This window comes from Phocoena phocoena, chromosome X (genome assembly GCF_963924675.1).
Source record: "Phocoena phocoena chromosome X, mPhoPho1.1, whole genome shotgun sequence".
NCBI lineage: Eukaryota > Metazoa > Chordata > Mammalia > Artiodactyla > Phocoenidae > Phocoena > Phocoena phocoena.
Genome location: NC_089240.1, coordinates 42,882,094 through 42,890,006, shown reverse-complemented (window position 1 = coordinate 42,890,006; position 7,913 = coordinate 42,882,094). Strand labels below are relative to the sequence as shown.

General features: G+C 44.5%; 1 pseudogene; it reads right to left on the bottom strand.

Annotated features, from left to right (window-relative positions):
• Window positions 1-1,019: 1,019 nt before the first annotated feature.
• On the bottom strand, window positions 1,020-1,520 carry LOC136142104 (cytochrome c oxidase subunit NDUFA4 pseudogene; annotated as a pseudogene).
• Window positions 1,521-7,913: the final 6,393 nt, after the last annotated feature.

The following is a 7,913-nucleotide window of genomic DNA, read 5'->3' as shown; positions in this document are numbered from 1 at the left end:
AATTACCATATGATCCAGCAATTCCACTTCTGGACAAATATCCAAATTAATTGAAAGCACAGTATCAAAGAGACTTTGCACACCCATGTTCATAGCAGCATTATTCCCAATAGCCAAAAGGTGGAAGCAATCCAAGTGTCCATCGATAAATGAATTGATAAGCAAAACGTGGTATATTCATACAATAGAATATTATTCAGCCTTTAAAGGGAAGGAAATTCTGACACATGCTTCAACACGGATGAACCTTGAGGATGTTATTCTAAGTGAAATAAGCCAGTCATAAGAAAACAAATACTGTATGATTCCACTTATATGATGTATCTAAAGGAGTCAAATTGGGGCTTCGCTGGTGGTCCAGTGGTTAAGAATCGGTCTTGCAATGCAGGGGACACCGGTTCAATCCCTGGTCAGGGAACTAAGATCCCACATGCCACGGGGCAACTAAGCCTGTGCACCACAACTAGAGAGCCCGCGTGCTGCAACTACAGAGCCCACATGCTCTGAAGCCCATGTGCCATAACTAGAGAGAAGCCCGTGCGCTGCAGCGAAAGATCCCGCGTGCCTCAACTAAGACCCAATACAGCCAATAAATAAATAAAATAAAGGAGTCAAATTCATAGAAACATAAAGTAGAAAGGTGGTTGCCAAGGGCTGGGGGAGGGGGAAATGGGGAGATGTTTAATGGGTCTAGAGTTTCAGGGGTTTATTTTCAAGTTTCAGACTATTTATTAAGCAGTGTAAACCCCAACACAATACACCAACATGATTTCGTGCGTTTATTTATTTATTTTTTACTTTTTGGCCGTACCACGCAGCATGTGGGATCTTAGTTCCCCAACCAGGGATCGAACCGGTGCCCCCTGCAGTGGAAGTGCCAAGTCTTAACCTCTGGACCACTAGGGAAGTCCCTGATTTCGTGCATTTAGAGGGGAAATGTTTCCTGGTTAAGTGGAAAATTGTGCAGATGGCTTCTGGAAGACCTTCATTCTAAGCAGCTTTATAATGAAACATTTCATTTAGAAGTCTGGACCTTCTTTCTTCAATTTGCTGTAATCTACATTCACTGAGTAGAACTTGTACTGATCATTGGGACCCAGTTTTTTCCAGGGTTCTGGGTTACTCTTTTTGTCCCAACTGACATCTGGATTGAACAATGCCAGGCGCAAGACATACAGTGTTGCTCCAGTACCTCCCGCTTCAATAAATATGAAGAGGGGGATCAAGCTAAGATGCTTCTTGGCCTGACCGATGATTAGGCGGAGGATGGTTGTGACAGAAGCCTCGAGTCCAGACGGAGAGAACAATAAACTTGCAAGACCCAGGACTAAACAGTCTCTGCGCCGAGCAGAGTTTCAGTTTTGCAAGATGAAAAAGTTCTGGAGATCTGTTTCACAACAATGTGAATATTCTTAACATTCCTGAACTGTACATTCAAAAATGGTTAAGGTGGTAAATTTTATGTTATGTATACTTTGTTACAATTAAAAGTACATGGACACCTACTATGTGCCTGGCATTCTGGTTCACCTTTGTACACCCAGTGCCTGCATATCATGAATACTCCTCATCTTCCCTCTCAGCAACTTTTTAAATTTATTTATTTATTTTTGGCTGCGTTGGGTCTTCGTTGCAGCGAGTGGAGGCTGCTCTTCGTTGTGGTGCGCAGGCTTCTCATTGCAGTGGCTTCTCTTGTTGAGGAGCACGGGCTCTAGGCACGTGGGCTTCAGTAGTCGTGGCTCGCGGGCTCTAGAGCACAGGCTCCATAGTTATGGCACACGGGCTTAGTTGCTCCGCGGCATGTGGAATCTTCCTGGACCAGGGCTCGAACCCATGTCCCCTGCATTGGCAGGCAGGTTCTTAACCACTGCGCCACCAGGGAATTCCTCCCTCTCAGCACCATTTGACTCCCTTCTTGAAATGCCTTTTCTCTTGACTTCCAGAAATCCTTTCTTGGTTCTGTTCCTGCCTCACTGGCTGCTCCTACTCAATCTTTTGCCAGTTCCTCCTCTTTCCCCTGATCTTTGTACCTTGGAAATGCTTCAGGGCTTAGGCTTCTAACCTCCCCCCACCTACTTTCACTCCCTAGGTGATCTCCTCTGTCTCCTGACTTTAAATGACTTTGATATACTGATGCCTCCTAAATTTATTATCTCCAGCCTGTACCTCACTCCTGACCTTCAGTTATATCCAATCACCTACCCAACATCTCTATGTGATATTTCATAAACATTTCAGAGTTCACAAAAATAATACAAAACTCCCAATTCCCCCTCTTAATCTGTTCCTCCAGCTGACACTCAGCTTAACTAAAACCTTCAGAGTCATTCTTAACTCCTATCATCCACACACCCTATATCTAACCCATCAACATATCCCAGCAGCTCTACCTTCAAAATAATTCCAGAATACATCTTATCTCCTCCACTTCCCAGTGTCCAAACCACCAAAAACCATTGCCTGATTTACTGAAATAGCCTCCTAACTGCCATCCTTGCTTTACCTTCTCCTGCTCCCTGCTTTAGTCCACACACAGAAGCCAGTGCTATTTTGAAAAGGCAAGTCTGGTTGTGTCTCTCTCCTGTGCTCCAAACCCTCCAAATGGCTCCCTATCCCACTCAGAATAGTAGCCAAAGCATTTTTTTATGAATTGTACATTTATTTGGTTCAACAAACATTTTCTTGAGCATCTACTAAGTATTAGGTTTGATGAGGGGCACTGGGGATATATAACATCTGCCCTTGGGGAAGTCTCAAGCATAGCAAGTCAACTCTGTACCTTGTAACATTGTGGGGGGTGCAGAGCACCATGGGGGAGGAATTTTTAATCCAACTTTTATATTAGTAAAGACTCTCTCAAGAAAGTATAATGCAAAAACTAAGCCTTCAGGAATTGGTACAAGTTATCCAGAGGATGTGGCCAAGGGATAGTAGGGAACAACAGAGGGATGTGAGAAGGTTACTCAGGTTTGGGAAACCACATGTTCACAATTAGCCAAAGCATTTTAATGGCCTACAAGGCCCTGCATATTCTGCCCCCACTCCACCCCTCTGTGACTCATCTGCTCAAGCTGCGCTGATATCCTTGTTCCTTCTGCCGAGAATGCTCTTCCCCCAAATTTCCACAGGGTTCATTCCCTCACTCCCTTTAGGCTTCTGCTCCAATGTCACCTTATCACAGAAGTTTCTTTGATCATCCCAAATAATATACAACTTCCTACCCTTACCTCAACGCTTCCTCTCTCCTAATCCATCTTATCTCTAATTTATATATAAATATATGTATATGTATATTCATTCATTCATCACCTTTCTCCTCCAAGGACATTGCTCTGTTTACTGTTTGATCCCCCAAATTTAGTACAGTGTGCCTGGTGTGTTGGAGGCACTCAATATATATTGGATAAATGAATGAATGAATGTTCAATAATTAGTTGTTAAATGAAGGAGATTAGTATGCTACTTTTCAAGACATCAGAGCAAAACTTAACCAATTTCTCAATCTACAAACAATCCATTTTCCAGGATGCATTAGAGAAAATTACTTCATTGAGCCACATCCACAAAAGAAGGTGAAATGTTCCAAGGAGCAATTCTAATATTAAAGTTGACCCAACCGGGTCTGAGCAGAGCCATGCTTAACTTCAAGATTTATGTTTTGAGAAAGATTTTTACTGAGACATAGATACTTACAACTCATTCCCACAAATCTGGAATGCCTAAACGTTCATCCAAGTTTGGATTTCTTCCACAGGTTACTCAGTCATTAGATCTTGGTCCTTTTCAATCCTGACACCCTTCCTCATGACAACTTTGTATGACAGGCATGTGCATCATTCATTCTCTGGTGACTGTCCTATTAATATACAGCACTAAGTAAATAACCAGACCACTGGTTTGAAAAGCAAACTAAAAAGGATTTAAAGACTTAGGAACCCATCTTAATTCAAATAAGATGTTAAATCCTAGGGACTTCCCTGGCGGTCCAGTGGTTAAGACTCCACGATTCCAATACAGGGGGTGCGGGTTCGACCTCTGGTCACGGAACTGAGATCCTGCATGCTGCGCAGCCTGGCCAAAAATTAAAAAAAAAAAAAAGATGTTAAGTCCTATTTGTTCCAGGAGAAAAGGTGAGGTAAAACACTCATTGTGGAGGTGAAGGTGGGGTGATACTTCTATAACCAGAAGTTATAACAGCACCAGGAAGGTTGAAGGCCAATTATACTTCAAAAACAAACTCATAGAAAAAGAGATCAGATTTGTGTTTACCAGAGGTGGGGGTGGAGGAGGGGAAATTGGATGAAGGCAGTCAGAAGGTACAAATTTCCAGGTATAAGATAAATAACTACTAGGAATGTAATGTACAACATGATAAATATAATTAACACTGCTGTGTTATATATAAAAGAGAGTAAATCCTAAGAGGATCACAAGGAAAAACTTTTTTTCTATTTCCTTAATTTTGTATCTATATGGGATGATGGATGTTCACTAAACTTATTGTGATAATCATTTCATGATGTATGTAAGACAAGTCATTACGCTGTACACTTCAAACTTATACAGTGCTGTAAGTTGATTATATCTCAATAAAATTGGAAGAAAAAATAAACAAAAAAGATTTTCTCTGTATCATTGGTTTGGAGCAGTTTTATAACAATGTGCCTTTGTTTGTTTTTAGGCCACAGCACGTGGCTTGTGGGATTTTAGTTCCCCAACCCGGGCCCTCGGCAGTGAGAGCACAGAGTCCTAACCACTTAATGGCCAGGGAATTCCCACAATGTGCCTTTGTGTAGTATTTTTCATCTACCTTTTGCTGGTGTTCATTAAACTTCTTGGATCTGTGAGTTTATATCTTTTATTAATTTCGGAAAGTTTCAGGACTTTACTTCTTCACGTACTTTTTCTGTCCCCCTTCCTCTCCTTTGGGGATTCTATTTCCTGCATATTAGGCCACATGAAATTGTCCCACAGCTCATTTATGCTTTTTTCTATTTTCATTTTTTGGGGATTCGTTTTTCCTCTGTTCCATTTTCTCAGTTTCTACTGCTATGATTTAAACTACTGATGTTTTTCTTCTGCAATGTCTAGTCATTAATTCCATCTGGTGTATTTTTCATCTTTAGGATTTCATTGTGGGTACTTATATATATTCCATGTCTCTGCTGAACTTTTTTAACATATGCAGTGTAGCTTTAATAACTTTTTTAGCATCATTGTCTCCTAATTCTAACATCTGTGTCCATTCTGTGTTAGTTTCCATTGATTGATCATTATGGTTCATGTTTTCCTGCTTAAAAAAACCCAACACTCTTTTATTGAGATATAGTTCACATACCACACAACACACCATTTAAAGTGTACAGTTAGGACTTCCCTCGTGGCACAGTGGTTAAGAATCTGCCTGCCAATGCAGGGGACATGGGTTCAATCCCTGGTCCAGGAAGATCCCACGTGCCGTGGAGCAACTAAGCCCGTGTGCCACAACTACTGAGTCCAAGCTCTAGAGCCCACGAGCCACAACTACTGAGCCTGCGTGCCACAACTACTGAAGCCCACGCACCTAGAGCCCATGCTCCACAACAAGAGAAGCCACCGCAATGAGAAGCCCACGCACCACGACGAAATGCAGCCCTCGCTCGCTGCAGCTAGAGAAAACCCGCGCACATCAACAAAGACCCAATGCAGCCAAAAATAAAATAAATTCATTTAAAAAATAAAGTGTACAGTTAAATGTTTATTTTTAGTATACTTACAGAGTTCTGCGACCATTACCACAGTCAGTTTCAGAACATTTTCAACACACCAAAAAGCAATCCCATACCCCTTAGCAGTCATTGCCTTTTTTTCCCCAGTTACCTTCCTCCCCCACCCCACCAGACCTACTAACCTACTTTGTCTCTATGGACTTGCCTATTCTGGACATTGTCTATAAATGGGATCATACAATATGCGGTCCTTTGTGACTGGCTCCTTTCACTTGACATACGTTTTTCAAGGTTATTCCATATTGTGGTATGTACCTCTTGCTTCTTTTTATGCCTAATCATCTTTGTTTGGATAACAGACATTGTGAATTTTACCTTAGGTGCTAGGGTTTTATTATTAGTATTCCTAGAAATCTTCCTGATCTTTGTACTGAGATAGTTAAGTTACTTGGAAACAATTTGATCTTTCAGGGTCTTCCTTTTATGATTTGTTAATTGGGTCTGCACTGGTACTTAGTTCAGGGCTAATTATTCCCCACAACCTTCCTGTGTATTCTATGCCCTGTGAATTATGTTTTTCCAATTGACCTATGTGCCAGGCCTAGTTCTAATCCAGTTGGATGGTTCTTTCCCTGGACTTGGGTAGTTTCTTCATATGCATGCACTTATCAGTACTCTGCTGAATATTCACTGGGGACTCTTTGCAGATCTCTTTGGTTCTCTCTCTGTGAAGCTCTCTCCTGATATTCTGCCCTTCGAACTCTAGCTGTCCTTGTCTCTCTGGATTATTTTAATTTAGGGAGGCCACCAGGCTCTACCTTCTCCCCTTTCTGTGCCACAGCACGAAAACTCTCCAAGTCCTCCCCACAGATACACCAGAAATACATCTACACGTGGAAAAACTCCTACAGAACACCTACTGAACGCTGGCAGAAGACCTCAGACCTCCCAAAAGGCAGAAAAAAACCCCACGCACCTGGGTAACACAAAAGAAAAACATAAACAGAGACAAAAGGATAGGGACAGGTCCTGCACCAGCGGGAGGGAGCTGTGAAGGAGGAAAAGTGTCCACACACTAGGAAGCCCCTTCGCGGGCGGTGACTGCGGGTGGCAGAGGTGGGGAGCTTCGGAGCCGAGGAGGAGAGCACAGCAACAGGGGTGCGGAGGGCAAAGCGGAGAGATTCCAAAACAGAGGATCAGGGCCGACCGCCACTCACTAGCCGAGAGACTTGTCTGCTCACCCGCCGGGGCGGGCGGGGCTGGGAGCTGAGGCTCGGGCTTCAGTCGGAGCGCCGGGAGAGGACTGGGGTTGGCGGCGTGAACACAGCCTGCAGGGCGTTAGTGCACCGCGGCTAGCCGGGAGGGAGTCCGGGGAAAAGTCTGCACCTGCCGAAGAGGCAAGAGACTTTTTCTTCCCTCTTTATTTCTGGTGCGCGAGGAGAGGAGATTAAGAACGCTGCTTAAAGGAACTCCAGAGACAGGCGCGATCCGTGGCTAAAAGCGCGGACCCCAGAGACAGACATGAGACGCTAAGGCCGCTGCTGACGCCACCAAGAAGCCTGTGTGGGAACACAGGTCACTATCCACACCCCCCTTCCGGGGAGCCTGTGCAGCCCGCCACTGCCAGGGTCCCGGGATCCAGGGACAACTTCCCTGGGAGAACGCACGGCGCGCCTCAGGCTGGCGCAACGTCACTCCGGCCTCTGCCGCCGCAGACTCGCCCTGCACTCCGTGACCCTCCCTACCCCCGGCCTGAGTGAGCCAGAGCCTCCGAATCAGCGGCTCCTTTAACCCCGTCCTGTCTGAGCAAAGAACAGAAGCCCTCCGGCGACCTACACACACAAGCGGGGCCAAATCCAAAGCTGAGCCCCTGGGAGCTGTGAGAACAAAGAAGAGAAAGGGAAATCTCTCCCAGCAGCCTCAGAAGCAGCGGATTAAAGCTCCACAATCAACTTGATGTACCCTGCATCTGTGGAATACCTGAATAGACAACGAATCATCCCAAATTAAGGAGCCGTGTGGATGAAAGGCTCTTGGTGCTGCAGCCAGGAGTTAGTGCTGTGCCTCTGAGGTGGGAGAGCCAACTTCAGGACACTGGTCCACAAGACGCCTCCCAGCTGCACATAATAGCAAACGGCGAAAATCTCCCAGAGATCTCCATCTCAACGCCAGCAACCAGCTTCACTCAACGACCAGCAAGCTACA